Consider the following 21,218-nt stretch of genomic DNA (forward strand, 5'->3'; position numbering starts at 1 on the left):
AATACACACACTGTAATGTACAGTGATTTGAAATATTCAACATCAACCTGAACTACAATTGCCGTTAACTTTGTATGTTTTCCTTTCAACTAAAATAAATACTTCTAAAGCCAACATTTAGGACTAGTGGAATAGTGGTAGCCTCCAGCCATAGTGGCCATATAAACCTACGTTTCAACATTCATCTGAAAAGTTTTTTTGTTCCCCATTAGCATCAATATTCTCATGGCTGTTAGCCAATTAAATCCTCATATTGCACTGAGATGATAGAAGTCCCATGATCATGAGCTTGCAGATGCTTGGCGATCCCCAAGACCAGGTAAAAAAGGCCAGACAACACTTTGGGTCAATCTACAAACTACTCATCTGGAACATATTGCACGAAAGACAAAGTCCTGCCACGCAAAAACACACATGATATGAAGACATACTGTGCAATTAAATATTTATACGAAGCTTGAATTATGGCAGCCACATTAGCTATATTATGCCATTCAATTTCTGCTGGAGAAAACAATGAACTCATCTACCATTTTTTTAATTGGCAATGACATACTCTGTGTAAAGTCATTTCTCCACAGTAAGTAGTTGACATGCAGACAATCGATGTGTGTTCAATGTGAACAGCTATGGCAGAAGACACCTGTCAGTCTGGCCTCGATGAATAGCTGTGCCTGCCAGTGTTCAACGAACACTTATTCTCACTGAATAATAGAGATCTTTCCTTTTATCGGTGCTTTCTTTCTTTGCTTCCAGGACTGTAGTATGTATCTGGTTAGCAACAGCAAGCACATGGCTCTAGAGACTAGCAGGGGGAACTGTTTTATTCTGATTTACATCTTATACATATTTGATAAATAAATTGATGTTTCCTCAGCTTGTGGATTTGAGTGCTTGTACATTTCTAAGTGCATGTTTCCAAGGTGTTTACTAATCTTCTGCATACTGGTGACTGCCTGTATGTGCTGAGTGTTTGCTGAGTGTTTGCTGAAGTCAAGGCTCTTCTTTTAGAATGTGTTGTTTTCCCTTCACCTTAACCCTATCAGTCCTGAGACCCCAGCAAAAATCTGTTGTCTATTTATCTGACTTTCATTTATGTCCAGCCCTTATATAGTGTCTTACCACTTTCTTTTCAGTACAAGCAGGGCTACAAATAGAACACCATTTTTTTTACAGGAGGTTTACTGACAAACGTTAAAACAAAATCAGCCAAAGCAAAAACCTCATTAAAAATGAATTTATATGAATGCTGTAAGTACATCAATTGTTTACTCAGTGGGAATGAATATACAACTAGTTAGTGACAACTGTGTGGAGTTTAGAGTTTGTGACAGCAATTATGTGAGCTTGTTATAGTATTATAGACACTATGGTTGCTACCAACGGATGCAAATCCAATGGTACAACCTATAAGTCTGTTTTAAAGGGGTTAGAAGTCCTAAATCACGTCGGCGTGACGGTGGGAATCATAAGGTTAAGTGCATTCTGTGATCTTAATTTGTCAAAACAGAACACAAAACAAATGTGCAAGGCTCAGAGGGACTACCCTGCTGGGCCTTAGATACTTAATAATGCACAGCCTCAAAGTTGCATTTGAAAAGATATCTGAGATTACTGCCTCAAAGACAAGGTCAGACAATTTCCCCCTCTCCTCCTTCCAGACACATACAGAGAGGCTTTTATTAAAGGCTAATCCATTTTCCGGACATGATAGATAGACAATAGATATTTATGTACTGTATCTTTAGGGGATGAAACAGAGCACTGTGACTTTTAACTGTGTGGATGTAATCAATCTCAAAACAAAACAAATTAGCAATTAAAATAATTATTAATTATTTAAGCAATAATCCCCTCGAACCCGGGAGTTACAGTATCATGTGACAACTCCCAACAAGGGCTGTTCTGAGGCCCAAGGCGAAGCCAAGAGCCAGGATTCTGCCCATGGAGGGAGTTGTCACAAGATCATTCCCAGGTTCAAGGGCAATATTGCTTTTATGAAATGATTTTCAACATATTTATACAAATATTAATTCAATGTTTTCATTCAAAACATTATTTTAACAAGAAAATGTGTTTTTGCATTCTGAAGTTGCTACACAAGCGGGCTGGTTTTTTTAGTTACTTTCTACTGTTTTGACCCAGTCATTAGTTCTAATTGTTCAATTCATTTGGCGTTGCTATTCTAAACAAATCATTGACCTGTAGCTAGAGATTCAATGATGACGAGAAACAAGAACTTTAATAAATGATGATTGAATAAATATCCAATTGGCCTACATAGGCAACAACTGTGTTTGGCGAGTCCGAGCTAACCAACCGTCAGAATTAGACGTTCAACGATGTTCATCAAATGTCAAATTTCAAAGTGTTTAAGGTTAAGTTTATGCATTAACTCAAAATTCTTAAGGTTAGGCATTAACTCCGAATGGTTAAGTTAAGGGTTAAGGTTTGGGATAGGCTTAAAACAAAAATAAAGAAACAACCTTCCATTATTGGATTCAAACCTTTAGAATCAGAGGCATATGCTTTCAGTCATCCGCCGTCCCCAATGCCCTAGAAAAGCTGGAAACGACTTGAGGGTAACAGCACTCACTGTTGCCCCTAGTAGCCGGTTTACAGACCATCTCCAGATGTCCTCAGACATGGATGGATGTCAAAAATGGACTTTTATCATGGGTGACATGCCTGGATGGCACACGAGTGGAAGAACTGTCCATAGTCCTGGCATTGGTTGGTGACAGGCAATGTTTTCCTCTTTGCTGGCACGGGAGAGATCATATTTGTAAAATGATACACTGTTGCACAGGTTGTAAAGGCAGACAGGTAGGTTTATACAACCCCCAATTGTTGTAAACCAAAAAGTAGCATGTAAAAATAATGTGAAGACACTTTTTCCCAAAGGAGATGAAGATTATAAATGTCCTGCCTGGGCTGCGGACAGTGGAATTATGACATTATGACACAACTCCCTAAATATCAACCAATCAGCATCCATGATCCAAACAATTCATTTTTAAATATTGAATAATGTGTTGCTGTGTTTGAACTTTCCCTTGGGAGGCTAGTCCAGACAACGCATAATCTCCACCATAGTTGTCAGCAGCTTGAATATCAATTAGCTCATTCTCGGAAACTATAATTAATCCATGTGAGTCATTTGACAACTGAGCTGCCTTTTCTGACACGTCGGTAATTTAATACAATAACGATGAAGGAGTGGTAGCATCCTGGGAGAATGTCAGTGATATTTGAAAAAGGTTGAACAGAAAAAAGGGACCCTGTTATCTCCAACCATTCATCACAGTGCTGACACCGGTCACAGGGGCATAGCAGTGTGTGCAATGGATGATCAGATTTTTATGACCATAACCATTTTCTGATGTCTATCCAGCCTGCATCTATTTATAGGAAGGGCAAACTTAGAATTAGAATTAGAATTATATGTGTGCTTCATTCACTGTCTGAAGTGATTTACAGTTTATTGTTGTGTTTTTGTCATAAATGTGGTATACACTATACTGATTGCAATTTACAAGACAGTTAAAGTATTCCATGAAGACAAATATGAATGTATTGCATTGCCAGTAAATGCAGTAAATATACGGTCAAATAGTCAACGATGTCAACGATGTCAAAAGTTGACAGCTTATGTGACAAAGATGAAAGCCTGTAAATTGTATTTGAATAACTTAGAATAACTTAGAATTTTGATCAAATCCAACAAAACTCACTTTCTGTCTTAATTAGCTCAATTTTAATTCCAAAACTCTAAGTAATGAATGTTTCCCTGATCTTCTCCATGCACAATAAACGTTTCCCTGATCATCCCCATGCATAATGAATGTTTCCCTGATCATCTCCATGCATAATGAATGTTTTGCTGATCATCTCCATGCGTAATCAATGTTTCCCTGATCATCTCCATACATAATGAATGTATCCCTGATCATCTCCATGCATAATGAATGTTTCCCTGTTCATCTCCTTCCATAACGAATGCCACCCATACTTATTAGTCAGTCAGTCATGCTTTTTTACTCAACCAGTCCCTTTGGCCACTGTGTAGGATGGTCACATTATGCATCACTGGGTGATCTCACAGATCCATGTGCAGACAGGGACACAAATGGGTATTTGAAATCTTACAGCAACATTCACTCAACTGAAACAAAATAACTAGAGGGTGAATGTATTTTCTGAAAAGAATGAAGCATTATCATAACTTTAAAATAACAACTGCCTGCATCAACAAATGTAAAGTGATCCATTGAAAATGTGAAGAATAAAAAACATGCAGTAACAGTGCCCCCATCAGCTCAGTTACGGAATTCACTCAAACATTTACAGTGTAAGTTGAATATAACTCATGGCCGGTTAATATAATGCTGACAAAAACATAGTCCAAAACAAGCAATGTCATCTCTGTGAGAAATTGTTCCAGTGTGAGCAAAAATGAAGAAATTTGCTTAATTGTACAACATTTCTGAACAACTGCGAAATCTGAGAATTCCCGAAAGTCCACGATCTGGCCCATGACTGGGAAACTGGTCAGCAGCAACAAACTTTGTACCCTCCCCAAATTCCAGTCAGTGGTTAAATACACCAACGGTGGTTACAACTTAGACTGAGGGAAGAACCAACATTGGCAACATGACACAAACTTCAACAAGAAGAGTTCTACTTTGCTTTTGCTCACTGACAGGAAAGAAGGCAAGCCGTGATGGTGGTAGAAACTTAATTGAGCCTTCATGTTCATTATATGTGTTTGAGTTTATGGTAACAATGTATTTAAACACAGTTGGCCTACATGCCGAGTATCAACCTGTACATCATCGCACTAATTATTCAATCAGAAGAACAACTACACATTGGCAGAGACAAGGTTGAGACTTGTGTAATTCTGAATGTTTTTGTGTCTGCCAGCTCTCCTCACATATGCTGTTGCTCAGGAGGAAGATGTTGGGAACAATAGCTGCTCCTCAACCACCTTGTTGTTTAAACAGCTCTCTACTCAGCTTGCAGTATGGATAACTTCATCACTGAAATTTGTCTAGAAACTGTTAAATCTGTGGTCAACTTTTACCAATAATGCAATGCTGATCAGTTGCTCTGGCTAAATCTAACTTGAAGTTGACATGTTTTGGTACTCGGATTTCAAACAGATGTATGACATCTCTTTCCACTATCTGTCAACAGGAGGCAGCACAATGTGCTAAACATATTACTAGCCAGTGGAGCGACGACCAGACTGCTGTTGTGATTAACTCCTTACAAACACTGACAGTCATTCTACAGAAACATCAAAAAACAGGTAAGAGTCCTGAGCAAAACACAGATCTGTGTACAATAAGAGTTTGTTGCTGACAAATACTTTATTGGCCCCAAATAAGCTATGGCAGAGCAAAGGGTCTCTTTTAGTGTAACCCATAATTACATTGGCTTTACTTTGTGTCTTTCTAAATGTATTACCTAAGTAAATATTGAGTGTCAGTGTATTTCTGTTTCTGTCTATTTCTCTAAAATGTTGTGCACAATTTGTTTTTAAATATGATTATTTTTTATTATGGGGAAGATCAACTTTAATATTGCGGAGAGATTGTGGCTTCAATCAATGTAATTGTCTTCATCATTTCCAATCCCCCGTACATTTTTTTCTTAAACATATATAGTATATAAAATATTTTGTTAAATATATTTTCCTTTATTATTTCCCCTAACCCTACCACCCCTCCCCTAATTGGAGTAAACCACTGGACAACTTCTACAGCTTATACATACTATAAACATTTTATGGACACAGTCTATTTTACAATAGTTGTCGTTAGTTTGTTTTTAGTCCCATTCTTCAGAAACTCTCAACCCCTCCCATCTATCTCTGAAGACCGTCCAATTTTGATTTCTATTTGCCAAGTCTGGCTTCTTTACCGGTGGGATCGTCTGATATCAGTCACCCAGACAACTGATGAAACTGAGGAGAATTTGTGTCTGTAATAAAGTAATTCTGATTGGCTCGGCCTGTGTCCTCAGTGTTTGGGCCTGGCTCCCAAGTGGTTAGTTATATACCCTCTCAAGCCCACCCATGGCTGCGCCCCTGCCCAGTCATGTGAAATCCATAGACGAAGGCCTAATTGATTGATTTAAATTGACGGTTCCATGTTGCGTTTATATTTTTGTTCAGTATAGTTTAACAAGAGCACTCTTGTCTGTTTTGTCACAATGTGTGGGGTCAAATCGCGTCTAGAGGGCAGCAAAGAATACAACTAGCAATCTCTGCAAACATATTACAGTTTTAATGGACTTCGCTCTTCAGGGACATTTATGACCATTTAATACAATTATAGAAAGGGATCATGTTGGGATTTTTTAGGTGTAAAAGTAACTCCTACTATATTTCCTAGAAATTCAAAATACGAAACCTCAAGGAATATCACTGACATTAGTAATTCATTCCTCTGATCTGGCTACTTTGAAGTTGAAAAATACTTCTGCAACTGGAAACAGAGACCATTGACCAACATCAAATCAAAAACATATACATGTACACTCAGTGTTGGGCGTACTAGTAGTTTAACTACATTTTGCAGTAGCTTGGTGGTAGTTGAGCTAAATTCAAACCTAGGAAATGTTTTCAGTGGTTAATTACTTTTTGTGCCATGTAGCGGTGTAGCTAACCACTGGAACCTACACCCTACTTTTCTTGCATAAATACAATATATGTGAAGTAGGCAAGAATTGCCTTTCTTTTTTGGCATCAGACCTGCCTAATTCTCACTTGAAGCATAGTTGTTGTGTTTAACAGGCTAAATGACACATTCTGTAATTACACATATGACTCCAGATTGATCTGTTCCTGTAATTCTGTCTATGACATTTCAGATTTAGATGTTATAACTTATCACAAAGTAGTTTGAATGTAGTGAACTGCTTTTTCAATGTAACTTTAGTTAAGTAAACAATATTTTTCTTAAGGGTGTCTTTAGTGTAGCTTAACTTCTTCCAGTAATTGGTAGCTTGGTAAACTATATTTTCAGAGTATCTTCCATAATTTAGGCCGAGACAGTCATCTGATTAATTTGTATTTTCATGGAAAAACAAACATAAAGTCCACATTACAGTGGAGTACAGTAACTCTACTGAATATATTTTTGGTTATTCCTGTTCTCTGATTCTAACTGATTTGTTGCTTCTTTCTCATTCTTTTCATAGTGCACATGAAGATATTATTGTACAGGCCAGTTCAGTCAGATTGACTGTACAATATGATACTGCAACTACAATCATTTCCACTAGAGGTCAGTTTTCAATAATTTTCAGTGAATTAACATGGGTTGGTAAAACAAATGCATGGAATTTGCTCTTGTTCTCTCTATCACACAAAAAATATAATCCCGTCTCAATGCCTAATCCATAGCTAAAATCCTATCATGTCTTGGTAACAACATGTTTAGTGGGTAAAGCCAAGATCTTCAATGAGCTGACAGTAAACACAAAATAAGTACTGTGACGAGAACTGTGAAGAACTGTGAATATTTTCAAATAGAAAAATAGTAATATACACAAGCATTATGTTTTTTTGTCCTGTCTAAAGGTTTGTAAAGCTTTGCTGGTATTTGGACACTGTGTGAAATTCCATGAGTATTGGGGATTCTTCTGAGACAGTTTCTGCAATACAAATGGTCTGCTACAATGAAAGCAATTGACTTAATTTGAGGCTCATAGATTTGAATATCTCAGACGTGATTACCGATTGCAGGAACAGGATTCAAAGCTTAGGGCTTCTCACAGCAGCTTCAGCTCTCCTTCTTTGTGCATCTCCAGATCCTTTTTTAGTCTAAGACACATTTGGAATGTTAAGCCTATGAAAAGCTAGTTTCTCATTACACACGTACATTAAGTTTAACATAAAACATTGTCTGACAAATGCTACAACCAAATGTTGTCCTCGCCAGCATATTGGAAATAGAGATTGGCTTGCACACCTACACTTTTAAAAGACAGCACTCATTAAATTGACATGCATTCAATTTCAAACAATCAATAAGTGAGTAAAAACTCAGTTTGGGCCAGCGTTTGAAGAATGATTAATGAACACCCCCAGGAGGAATTATCATAACAGTGAGTGTAGTTCCCCCAAAACCCCCATCCTCAGCACATCCTGTGGACTAATGAGGACGTCAGTAATGAAGGAGATTTGTGGGGACAGAGGAACAGAACATGCTTCCCCCACGTATGATTTAAAAGCAGGGGGAGGCAAACACTGCCTCCCTGGGTCAGATTCTGTAGCGATCCATCCTTTTCATTAAGCTCTTCACATGTGAATTGGAGCTTGTTCTTCTTTTGACCGAATAATACGGGAAACATATCAAAGTCTTAATTAATGGGATTGGAGTAATGCTGCTTTATTTACACATCCTGGTCTGAAGAGTGCCCGAGAGGCAGGTTGGGTGCACGGTCATTCAACACTTCTCAAAAAGAACCATTAGCAGAATGAGACAGGAAGACAATAAATGTGCAACAATTTATGACTCACACACCAAATACCCAGAGCCTTGCTATTCTGACAGCATTGCTGATATGATCCTGGGTATATCTGTATAACAGTCCTCACATATGTATTGCACATGCTTCCAAGCACATTTGTGATCTAAGTTCTGACTCCAAACACACCCAAGGATATGCCTTGATTTAGCAGTAATGACCACTCTCCTAACGCAAACGCTATACACGCAATGTATAGTCAGTGAGGTTCCAAGCAAGGCACTGGAAACTTCAGGCATCTTTACATATCTCTCATGGGTACAGCTGGCCAGTTTTGATGTGCAGTTGATTACCTTAAGCAAGTGATTTCTGTGAGGGGTTTCTGGCTGACAATCAGAATCTCTGCTCTCAGTGACTCTGTCATTGATTTAGCCTTATTCAGCTGGCTCTCTAAAATAAACAATGATTAACAACATTACACACACCTGTCAGTGTGTCCCTTAAGAAAGGGGAATTAAATTCAGTCTGCATTTTATTTATTTTAATAATTTTTTATCCCCTTTTCTCCCCATTTTCATGATATCCAATGGTAGTTACAGTCTTGTCCCATCGCTGCAACTCACGTAAGGACTCGGGAGAGGCGAAGGTTGAGAGCCATGCGAAACACGACCCCCGCAAAGCAGCACTGCTTCTTGACACAATGCTCGTTTAACCCGGAAGCCAGCCGCACAAATGTGTCAAAGGAAACACCGTACACCTGGCGACCGTGTCAGCCTGCATGCCGCCCGGGCCCACCACAGGAGTCGCTAGAGTGCGATGGGACAAGAACAACACGGACGGCCAAACCCTCCCCTAACCCGGACGACGCTGGGCCAATTGTGCACCACCTCATGGGTTTCCCCTTCACCGCCAGCTGCAACACAGCCTGAGATCAAACCGTCTGCACATGTTCTACAGTACGTTGTCTTTCAGATTGTTTGCTTTATCTGGTGGGTTGGCCTTCAAACATTTACCTGACAACAGACCTGGACTATAATATGTCCCAGTCCTTCTCACTCCCAATGGAGACCTCTCTTTTCTTCTTGCATGGACTCCATTTCTAAGACAGGAAGGAAAATACAGTACAAGGGGTCACCATAAAGCCTCAGGGTTGGCCAGAACGGTGCATGGTTAGTGTAGCATCAGGTTATATAATGTAAATAAATGATTATTTCATAAGCTAGCCATACCCAATGGAAAATACAATTACACAACTTCACATATTAACAGAAACAGTGGCTCATTTACCTTTGTTTAAAGAGTTAACCTCCTCTAAGTTAGGTATCTCAGATTGGGTTTGGTTCTCAAACACAGTCTCCCATGAAAGGCAAATGGTACCATTCAGGTAATTACAGTGAGGCAAAAAATGATTTAGTCAGCCAGCAATTGTGCAAGTTCTCCCACTTAAAAAGATGAGAGAGGCCTGTAATTTTCATCATAGGTACACTTCGGGGGTGACCTAGTGAATGACCTGCAGAGAGCTGGGACCAAAGTAACAAAGCCTACCATCAGTAACACACTACGCCGCCAGGGACTCAAATCCTGCAGTGCCAGACGTGTCCCCCTGCTTAAGCTAGTACATGTCCAGGCCCGTCTGAAGTTTGCTAGAGAGCATTTGGATGATCCAGAAGAAGATTGGGAGAATGTCATATGGTCAGATCAAACCAAAATATCAAATCAAACCAAACTCGTCGTGTTTGGAGGACAAAGAATGCTGAGTTGCATCCAAAGAACACCATACATACTGTGAAGCATGGGGGTGGGAACATCATGCTTTGGGGCTCTGCAAAGGGACTAGGACGACTGATCCATATAAAGGAAAGAACGGATGGGGCCATGTATCGTGAGATTTTGAGTGAAAACCTCCTTCCAACAGCAAGGGCATTGAAGATGAAATGTGGCTGGGTCTTTCAGCATTACAATGATCCCAAACACACCTCCCGGGCAACGAAGGAGTGGCTTTGTAAGAAGCATTTCAAGGTCCTGGAGTGGCCTAGCCAGTCTCCAGATCTCAACCCTATAGAACATCTTTGGAGGGAGTTGAAAGTCCGTGTTGCCCAGCAACAGCCCCAAAACATCACTGCTCTAGAGGAGATCTGCATGGAGGAATGGGCCAAAACACCAGCAACAGTGTGTGAAAACCTTGTGAAGACTTACAGAAAACGTTTAACCTCTGTCATTGCCAACAAAGGGTATATAACAAAGTATTGAGATAATTTGTTATTGACCAAATACTTATTTTCCACCATAATTTGCAAATAAGTTCATTAGAAATCCTACAATGTGATTTTCTGGATTTCTTTTCTCATTTTGTCTGTCATAGTTGAAGTGTACCTATGATGAAAATTACAGGCCTCTCTCATCTTTTTAAGTGGGAGAACTTGCACATGTCACACCCTGGCCTTAGTATTTGGTGTTTTCTTTATTATTATGGTTAGGCCAGGGTGTGACATGGGTGATTATGTGTTTGTCTTGTCTAGGGGTTTTTGTAGATTGATGGGGTTGTGTTCAGTGTAGTATTCTAGGTAAGTCTATGGTTGCCTAGAGTGGTTCTCAATCAGAGGCAGGTGTTTATCGTTGTCTCTGTTTGGGAACCATATTTAGGCAGCCATATTCTTTGGGTATTTTGTGGGTGATTGTTTCCTGTCTCTGTGTTTTGCACCATTTAGGGTTTGCCACATTTTCTTATTTTGTATATGTATATTGTTCACGTTATCATCTTTATTAAAGATGTTCAACCATAACCATGCTGCATTTTGGTCCTCCTCTCCTTCCCAGGAAGAAAACCGTTACAGCACAATTGGTGGCTGACTAAATACTTTTTTGCCCCACTGTACATACTATCTGGCTTCAAATTATATAAGAAATTATGAAGGTTAATTGTGCTTGTGGAAAGCATTAACAAAATTACTGTCTAAAATGCATGGCATTCAGGACAATTGGTTCCTATGAGTGTTAAAAAAAGTCCAAAGATAAAAATAAAGCATTTAACCTTTGTGAGGGGAACAGTTAAAGAGAGCTTGAAAGTACTGTGGCAGTGTCCGGATACTTAAACTGCATACTATGTATATTTGAGTAAAAAGTATGCAGTATGCCACGGTGGCAACACAGTAGTGGCTCCTGACTGGCTGGGGAGGTGGGGCAGGGCCGAGTTCGGATTGATTTTTCAAAATTCAAAAGATGCATCGCATTCATCAGCCTGATAATAGCTAATTTCCAATTTCTCTAAACTCTGAATAGAATAGGAATGGAGTTACAGGCCTACCCAGGCTGGTTACAGGCAGACTATTACATAAGCACAATACCGTTGCCCATCGACCACATTTAAAAAGGACTTTTCTCACATTTTGTTACGTTACAGCCTTATTCTAAATTTGATTAAATAAAAACAATACCTCATCAATCTACACACAATACCTCACAGGTTTATTGAATATTGTGCAAATGTATTAAATATTTTTTTTAAATAGACATACCTTATTTTATAATTTTCAGACCCTTTACTATGAGACACAAAGTTGAGCTCAGATGCATCCTGTTTCCATTGTTCATCCTTGAGACGTTTCTACAACTTGATTGGAGTCTACCTGTGGTAAATTAAATTGATTGGACATGATTTGGAAAGGCACACATCTGTCTATTTAAGGTCCTACAGTTGACAGTTATGTCAGAGCAAAAACCAAGCCATGAGGTCGAACGAATTGTCCGTAGAGCTACGAGACAGGAATGTGTCAAGGAACAGATCTGGGGAAGGGTATCAAATAATTTCTGCAGCATTGAAGGTTGCCAATTTTTTAATTAAAGAAGTTTGGAACCACCAAGACTTTTCCAAGAGCTGGCCGCCCGGACAAACTGAGCAATTGGGGGGAAAGTGCCTTGGTCAGGGAGGTGACCAAGAACCCGATGGTCACTCTGACAGAGCTCCAGAGTTCCTCTGTGGAGATGGGAGAAACTTCCAGAAGGACAACCATCTCTGCAGCTAGAATGAATCCACTCCTCAGTAAAAGGCACATGACAACCCGCTTGGAGTTTTCCAAAAGGCACCTAAAAGACTCTCAGACCATGAGAAACAAGACTTTCTGGATTTATGAAACCAAGATTGAACTCTTTGGCCTGAATGCCAATCATTTCATCTGGAGGAAAACTGGCACCATCCCTACAGTGAAGCATGGTGGTGGCAGCTTCATGCTGTGGGGATGATTTTTCAGCGGCAGGGACTGGGAGACTAGTCAGGATTGAGGAAAGATGAACGGAGCAAAGTACAGAGAGATCCTTGATGAAAACCTGCTCTAGAGCGCTCAGGACTTCCGATTGCAGTGAAGGTTCACATTCCTAAGCACACAGCCAAGATAATGCAGGAGTGGCTTCGGGACAAGTCTCAATGTCCTTGAGTGGCCCAGCCAGAGCCTGGACTTGAACCAAAACATCTCTGTAGAGACCTGAAAATAGCTGTGCAGTGACACTCCCCATCTAACCTGACAGAGCTTGAGAGGATCTGCAGAGAAGAATGGGTGAAACTTCCCAAATACAGATGTGCCAAGCTTGTAGCGTCATTGAAGTCGGAGGTTTACGTACAGCTTAGCCAAATGCAAGTTTTTCACAATTCCTGACATTTAATCCTAATTAAAAACCCCTGTCATAGGTCAGTTAGGATCACCACTTTATTTTAAGAATGTGACATTTCAGAATAATAGTAGAGAGAATGATTAATTTCAGCTTCTATTTCTTTCATCACGTTCTCAGCGGGTCAGACATTTACATACACTCAATTAGTATTTGATAGCATTGCCTTTAAATTGTTTTACTTGGGTCAAATGTTTCGGGTAGCCTTCCACAAGCTTTCCACAATAAGTTTAATTTTGGCCCATTCCTCCTAACTGAGTCAGGTTTGTAGGCCTCCTTGCTCCTTTCAGCTTTCAATTGTCTATAAGATTGAGGTCATGGCTTTGTGATGGCCACTCCAATACATTGACTTTGTTGTCCTTAATCCTCTTAGGGCTGAAGCCCTGTACAGGGATCAACATCAGCGGAAATCAGCGGAAATTTTAGAGTGACAACTAATAGTACTCGATACAACTCAAACTTTCATTAAAACACACATGCAGGGTACTCAATTAAAGCTACACTCGTTGTGAATCTAGCCAACATGTCAGATTTTTAAAATGCTTTTCGGCGAAAGCATGAGAAGCTATTATCTGATAGCATGCAAACCCCGAAATATCCCCAAAGGGGACGTAAACAGAATAATTGGCGTAGCCGGCGCTACACAAAACGCAGAAATAAAATATAAAACATTCATTACCTTTGACGAGCTTCTTTGTTGGCACTCCTATATGTCCCATAAACATCACAATTGGGTCTTTTTTTTCTCGATTAAATCCGTCCATGTATACCCAAAATGTCCATTTCTGAAGCCCGTCTGATCCATGGAAAAGCATCCATTGATGTTGTTCTGGGATTGATTTGCACTTTTCGCACCAAAATACGAGGAGACAGAATGCTTCTCCTTCCTGAGCGGTATGACGGCTGCGTGGTCCCATGGTGTTTATATTTGCGTCCTATTGTTTGTACAGATGAACGTGATACCTTCAGGCATTTGGAAATTGCTCCCAAGGTTGAAGCAGACTTTTTTTCGGAGGTCTTGGTTGATTTCTTTTGATTTCCCATGATGTCAAGCAAAGAGGCACTGAGTTTGAAGGTAGGCCTTGAAATACATCTACAGGTACACCTCCAATTGACTCAAATCATGTAAATTAGCCTATCAGAAGCTTCTAAAGCCATTTTCTGTAATTTTCTAAGCTGATTTTCTGGAATTTTGTAAGCTAATTTTCTAAGCTGTTTAAAGGCACAGTCAATGACCCACTGGAATTGTGATACAGTGAATTATAAGTGAAATAATATGTCTGTAAACAATTGTTTGAAAAGTTTGTGTCATGCACAAAGTAGATGTCCTATCCGACTTGCCAATACTATAGTTTGTTTACAAGAAATTTGTGGAGTGGTTGAAAAACGAGTTTTAATGACTCCAACCTAAGTGCATGTAAACTTCTGACTTCAACTGTAAATGTGATATTTCTTCATATTTATATATATATATATATATTTATATATATATATATGTACAGTATATTGTTCATTTGCACAAAAAAAAATCTAAAAACCTTCTTTTGTTTTGTCATTATGTGGTATTGTGTGTAGATTGAAGAGGATAAAAAATATTTAATCCATTTTAGAATAAGGCTGTAACATATTTTTGGGGGTGAAAAAGTCAAGGGGTCTGAATACTTTCTGAATATACCGTACATAATTAAATAGGTAGCCTAGCCAACAAAACTTAAACATACCTACAAAACTTAACATGATCCAAGTCCCCGGTGCCGCCATTTTCAGAAATCAAAAGATAGAGCTTTTAAACTAAATGCTAAACTAACAAAGTATTTTCAATGAGAAAACAGAAATCCACTCTTAAAGTTGTAGCTTATAATGCAAGGAGAGAAAAAACGACTTAGCCTACATTTGAATATCACTGCAGAAGCATCACTATTTGTCAGGTTCCTAATTAAGTAGTCTAGTTTTGTTGTTTGGCTACCTGAAGAGAACTAGGGCCTATCACTCCCAGCCCACCTATTCCAATGCATTGTGGAAAAATTTGCATCAAATTTTACTGCATGAAGGGCCGAAAAAATAGGACTCTTGATTTGTGCTATGGGACAATCCCAAATGCGTTGTCTGCCACCACCAGACATCCCCTGGGGACATCAGACAACAATATGGTCTACCTCAGGCCAACCTACTGTCGGCTCCTGGAGAGGGAGAAACCCACAGTTTAAACTGTCCAGATCTGGAATGACAACAGTATCACTTGTCTCCGGGGGTATCTTGACTGTACTATGTGGGAGGTATTTGGTCTCCAGGGGTGTATTGACTGTACTATGTCGGAGGTATTTGAGGACAGCAGCTCTGATCTTGAAGAACTCACAGATGTTATTTCAGACTATGTGAACATCTGTGTTGAGTCAGTTGTGACTACTAAAACCTGTAAAATCTTCCCTAACAATAAGCCTTGGGTATAAAAACATCTAAAATCACTACTTGATAGGAAGAAGGCAGTTTGTGCTGAGGGTGATAGACAGGCTTTAAGAGAAGTACAATGTGAGATCAAAAGATAGATACTGGTGGACAAGGAGGCATACAAGCAAAGGGTGGAGAGGACCCTCTCCTCAGGAAACTCAAGGCTGGCCTGGCAAGGGATTAAATCCATGGCTATAGTGCCCCCAACATAGGCAGGGGAAAACCAGTGCTGACCTTGGGGGATATGAGGGCCAGGACATGGCTAATGAACTGAATGTTTTCTTCTCAAGATTTGAATCAGACAACTTTGTGTCGGAGGTAAAACAAATGGAAGCATCATTACAAATGTTTGAGAGGGTTGTTGTTCAACAGTCTGATGTTTTAAAGTTGTTCAGGGGATGTAACACATACAACAGCCCAGACCCAGACAACATAAGTGGACATGTGTTAAAGCACTGTGCTGAACAACTGGCTGGTGTTTTTACAGACATTTTCCAATCCTCACTCGACCAGCAAATTGAATAATTATACCAATTCCTAATTCATCTAATCCCTCTGTGCTGAATGACTACCGCCCTGTCGTCTTGACATCCTTAGTAATGAAATGCCCTGAGAAAATTGTGAAAAGTCATATTCTCAGTGTCACCCAGAAGCTTCTCAACCCATTTCAGTTTGCCTATCAGCCTAGCAGAGGAGTTGATGATGTCATTCTTACCCTCCTTAACATGGTCTATAGACATCTAGGGCGCCAAATCCCATGTCAGGGTTCTGTTTGTTGACTTTTCTTCTGCCTTCAACACAATCCAGCCTTACATTCTGGCACAGAGACTCATTTGGGACTTCTCCTTAGATGGGGGGCTGGTTTTGTGGCTGTTGGACTTCCTGAGTCAACGCTCACAGAGAGTCAAAATAGGTCCCCACGTGTCAAATATACACAATACCAACACAGGCTCTCCTCAGGGATGTGTTTTGTCCCCACTCCTGTACATCTTGTACACTAATAGTTGTACTAGTTCCCATACTAACAGACACTAACAGACCTCAAGTTCGCTGATGACACCGCCTTGATCAGCCTGTTGCATGATGACGAGGAACATCATGGCCCTGTCCTAGATGACTTTGTAGAGTGGTGTGAGGAATCACACTTGGTCCTCAATACCAACAAGACCGAAGAGATGTGCATCGACTTCAGGAAGCATACAACACCTACCCCTGCAACATCTATCAGAGGTCAGAATATAGAAATTGTAGAGGAATATAAATATCTGTGTGTCCTTTTGGACAATAAGCTTCAGTGGAGTAAATGTAAATGAGAGTATTTTAACTTTTGTATTGTCTGTTGGTTTGGCAATGCCACTGTCAGCCAGAGAAATATGTTGAGAAGGATTATTACCACATCAAGCAAGGTACTTTGAGTTAAACAGTCAGGCCTGGATGAGATCTTTAAGGTCAGGGCCCTCCGTAAGGCTCACAAAATCATTTTAGACCCAAGCCACCTTCTGTACCCGGACTTTGAACTACTCCCCTCAGGGCGCAGGTATAGGGCACCCCTCAGCAGGAAAAACAGAACTAGACAATCATTTGTGCCAGTTGTATATCCCTCCTAAATAGCTCGGGCTAATGTTCCTATCGCCTGGCCAGCAGGCTGGTCTTTTTTAAAATGTTTTATTTCTATATTTCTTATAATTATTATTATAATTTGTTTTATTGGTAGGTAACTGTTATGAAAGTTGTATTGTCAATTTTGTTTTGTATTTAAATGACACTTTAAATGTGTACTTGACACTGCCACAAAATTCAGTAAGTAAGTAAGAAATTAGTCAAATATTCTGGAATTTAAACCATACTATATTTTTCAAAATTCACATTCAATAAAACATTCTATTTGCGTTGTTTCCCTCTATTTGTTGATTTCGGTAGCACATCCCCATATCTAATTGATCAGCTGTAGTCAAAGCCGAAATTAGTATGACATCCGGGCATTTAATGAAATTATACTTGATTTTCAAAATGTTGCATGCTATTAAAGTTCCCTTTTTCCCCTTTTACCCACTCTGTAGGACACAAGCATGTGTATTCAGACAAGGTCACTGTCTGGATGACAACAAATGGATGATTGGGAAAGGCAAGTGAAAAAAAGGCAATGCCTTTTGCCAGGCAAGTCCAGTTAGGGTGATATCTCCCCTTCTAAGCTGTCTATCACAGACACCTGGTTTCAGCCAATCGGTGTGCAAAAGTGGACGTTTGGACATAGGCCCCTCCCACTCATTCTCAGAGAGGTTGTCCTCTTCAGCCAATGAGGACGTAAAGTTGGGGACCGTTTTTTAGACTGTACTGGAACTATCAACCACGAAGGCGCCACCTGCCTTCCCATTCCTGGCCTGGAGCCCAAGCCAGCAGTGGATTGTTCACCTGCTCCTCTGATGAAGCCACAGCCTGTAGCTACTGCAGATGTAAAGTGCAGCCAGGACGTAGGGGCCTCTCAAACCCCGCCTATCAGACTGTAGTGTGTCAGAACCTTAACTATCAGCATTAAGTACTAGCGGCGACCACTCAGACGACCGCTCAGACAAGCTCCAGCTAACAATTCTTTCAGCAAGTGACATAGGCTATGGAACAAAAAGCACAACATTTGAGCTGTTTCATTATGATAGTGTGCTGAAAACACTTTGTCACATGAAAAATCATGCACATAGTTTTAGCCAGCTCCACAATAGAACATGATTTCCAGTGGAAGTGTATCTCCCAGAAACAAACTTGCAGTGAAAGGTCACAAACTAGTATGCAGTCTGAAATGTATCTTGCCCTTATCATTAAATTTGTTGACATGATAAAGCAGGTTGATATCTAGTGAAAAAATGTATGCTATTACAGCTGCTCAATTTAGCATAATCGTAAAAAAATATGGAGCATATTGACTCAAGGTATATGTGATATTCAGCAGCAGCCTATAATTCAGCTCTTATTGCATTTTATCTCAATGAATGACCCTTTGAATTTGACCCCTGTAACTACCATTCTTGTTATGTTCCTTTTTGACATGTACAGGAAGAGCTCAACATTATGAAAGGCTGATGAATCTATCTTCCGCATATAATTCAAGCGTGTTAAAAGGTTTCTTACAATAATACTAATGTAATCCGGCGGAAACTAGGAATTGATTTTGTAGCGCCACTTGCAATTGATCCATTCAGTCTCTGATGAAGCCCCTCTACTAGATTAAGGGTTTTAATCATACAACAGATCACCTCTTAGAAGTGAGTCAATACTGCACTTAATCTGTCAACACACTGTAATTCATGTAGCTATTTGACTATTCAATGTACAACTCTGTGCATTCACTGCTCACTGAAGTGTCTGTTAGTATCTCTGTCACTTTAACAATATTGTCACACCCTGCTTTAATAATTTTAAGGTTTTCTCTCTAACACACATAATGATAACAGCAGATTTTTTTTTTTTCCTTTTCATCAAGTTCCTTGGAGACACATTTCAATATTTCTGTCAATGACTTAATCTTGTTTTGACATCTGGCAATAGCCACCTTGATGGAAATAACATTGAAACAGTGAACTTCAGGACAGACCCAACCAGTCACGCTCTTTAGGCGTCCCAATTCCCCAAAACAGTCAAATGAAAAATAAACTAATTTAGCTAAAATTGCACAAATAACAGCTAGCTAACTTGAGATTGTGGTGTTTTCACTGATATTTGCTGTTAGGTACGTAGAATTTGTTTTAAAAGAGTATCCAAACTCATATCTTTATTGGAAGAAATTAACATCTACGTATATGATCTTTTAAATTATTTATTAAACATGAGGTTAGCCAGGACAGCAGTAAAAAATATGATGATTGTGTTGAGAATCCAGTCAGAATTCCCACCAACAAATGTGCATGTGTTCTATAGCGTGCAAGTGCATTTGGCAGGACTCGCTCTGATCAACGTTGTCCAGGCTGGTTGCATTTTGTTGGCCTGAAGTCTGTATACTTTTAACAGAAGGCATACTAATATAGTGGAAAATGTCAAATTCAGTATGTCCCCATCCAAACATGGCCTACAGAAATGTTTTGGACATGGGGTAGTCTAGGGGGTAGCCTATATATGGTCAGAAATGTTCCAGTGCAGCCGTTCTCTCTAGACCGCTTCATTCATCAGATCTCCTTCAATTAACTATTAGTTCTCATTATTGTTTGACATTTGTAAGTACAGTCAGCAATCAACTTTAATTCAGTGCTTTTTGCTCCTTCAAGATTTGTCAAATACCAGTAGGCTTATAGAGGCTAATACTTTACATTAACCAATTTCCTCCTGAGCACTGCTGGAACTAATGGTTTTAGCCGGTGCCATGAAGAAACACGTTAATTAAGTGAATGCCTGCTCGTTTATATGACCAGAACTAGCCTATATTATTCTGACATTCATTTGCTAAATTAATAGTAAATATTAATTGAGGCAATTCATAAATCCCAGATTGATGTTGCTCACCTTCATAAGGTTGGTAATTTCCCCTTTGAGATTAAAATAAACAAAGTCATCAAGTTATAAACAGTTGAAGTCGGAAGTTATCTTCTTTGTGCATGACACAAGTCATTTTTCCAACAATTGTTTACAGACAGATTATATCACTTATAATTCACCGTATCACAGTTCCAGTGGGTCAGAAGTTTACATACACTAAGTTGACTGTGCCTTTAAACAGCTTGGAAAATTCCAGAAAATGATGTCATGGCTTTAGAAGCTTCTGATGGGCTAATTGACATAATTTGAGTCAATTGGAGGTGTACCTTGGGATGTATTTCAAGGCCTACCTTCAAACTCACTGCCTCTTTGCTTGACATCATGGGAAAATCAAAAGAAATCAGCCAAGACCTCAGAAAGAAAATTGGGGACCTCCACAAGTCTGGTTCAGCAATTTCCAAACGCCTGAATGTACTACATTCATCTGTACAAACAATAGTATGCAAGTATAAACACCATGGGACCACGCAGCAGTCATACCGCTCAGGAAGGAGACGCGTTCTGATGAATGTACTTTGAACGTACTTTGGTGCAAAAAGTATGGTCTAATGAAACAAAAACAGAACTGTTTGGCCATAATGACCATTGTTATGTTTGGAGGAAAAAAGGTGAGGATTGCAAGCCGATGAACACCATCCCAACCGTGAAGCAGCATCATGTTTTGTTGGTGCTTTGCTGCAGGAGGGACTGGTGCACTTCACAAAATAGATGGCATCATGAGGTATGGAAATGATGTGGAAGCAACATATTGAAGCAACATCTCAAGACATCAGTCAGGAAGTTAAAGCTTGGTCGCAAATGGGTCTTCCAAATGGATAATGACCCCAAGCATACTTCCAAAGTTGTGGCATAATGGCTTAAGGACAAACAAGTCAATATATTGGAGTGGCCAGCACGAAGCCCTGACCTTAATTCCATAGAAAATTTGTGGGCAAAACTGAAAAAGAGTGTGAGGAAGGAGGCCTACAAACCTGACTCAGTTACACCAGCTCTGTCAGGGGGAATGGGCCAAAATTAAACTTATTGTGGGAAGCTTGAAGGAAGGCTACCCGAAACGTTTGACCCAAATTAAACAATTTAAAGGTAATGCTACCAAATACTAATTG

At 39.6% G+C, this 21,218-nt stretch overlaps 1 protein-coding gene across 3 annotated transcripts in view; it reads left to right on the top strand.

Moving 5' to 3' along the window:
* Positions 1-4,889: 4,889 nt before the first annotated feature.
* The window catches only part of LOC139381159 (GDNF family receptor alpha-1-like), a 124,753-nt gene continuing 108,424 nt past the window's right edge, over positions 4,890-21,218 (top strand). Inside the window, exons 1-4 of one of the 3 annotated variants that reach the window (XR_011628530.1) lie at positions 4,890-5,024; positions 5,200-5,314; positions 7,210-7,295; positions 17,652-19,045. The gene's annotated coding sequence lies outside the window, so the exon portion shown is untranslated. Of the gene's footprint in view, positions 5,025-5,199; positions 5,315-7,209; positions 7,296-7,591; positions 8,981-17,651; positions 19,046-21,218 lie in introns of those variants that run through there. The other 2 variants (XR_011628531.1, XM_071124520.1) reach the window with 2 other exon arrangements.

Source organism: Oncorhynchus clarkii, chromosome 23 (assembly GCF_045791955.1).
Source record: "Oncorhynchus clarkii lewisi isolate Uvic-CL-2024 chromosome 23, UVic_Ocla_1.0, whole genome shotgun sequence".
In the NCBI taxonomy this organism is placed as follows: domain Eukaryota; kingdom Metazoa; phylum Chordata; class Actinopteri; order Salmoniformes; family Salmonidae; genus Oncorhynchus; species Oncorhynchus clarkii.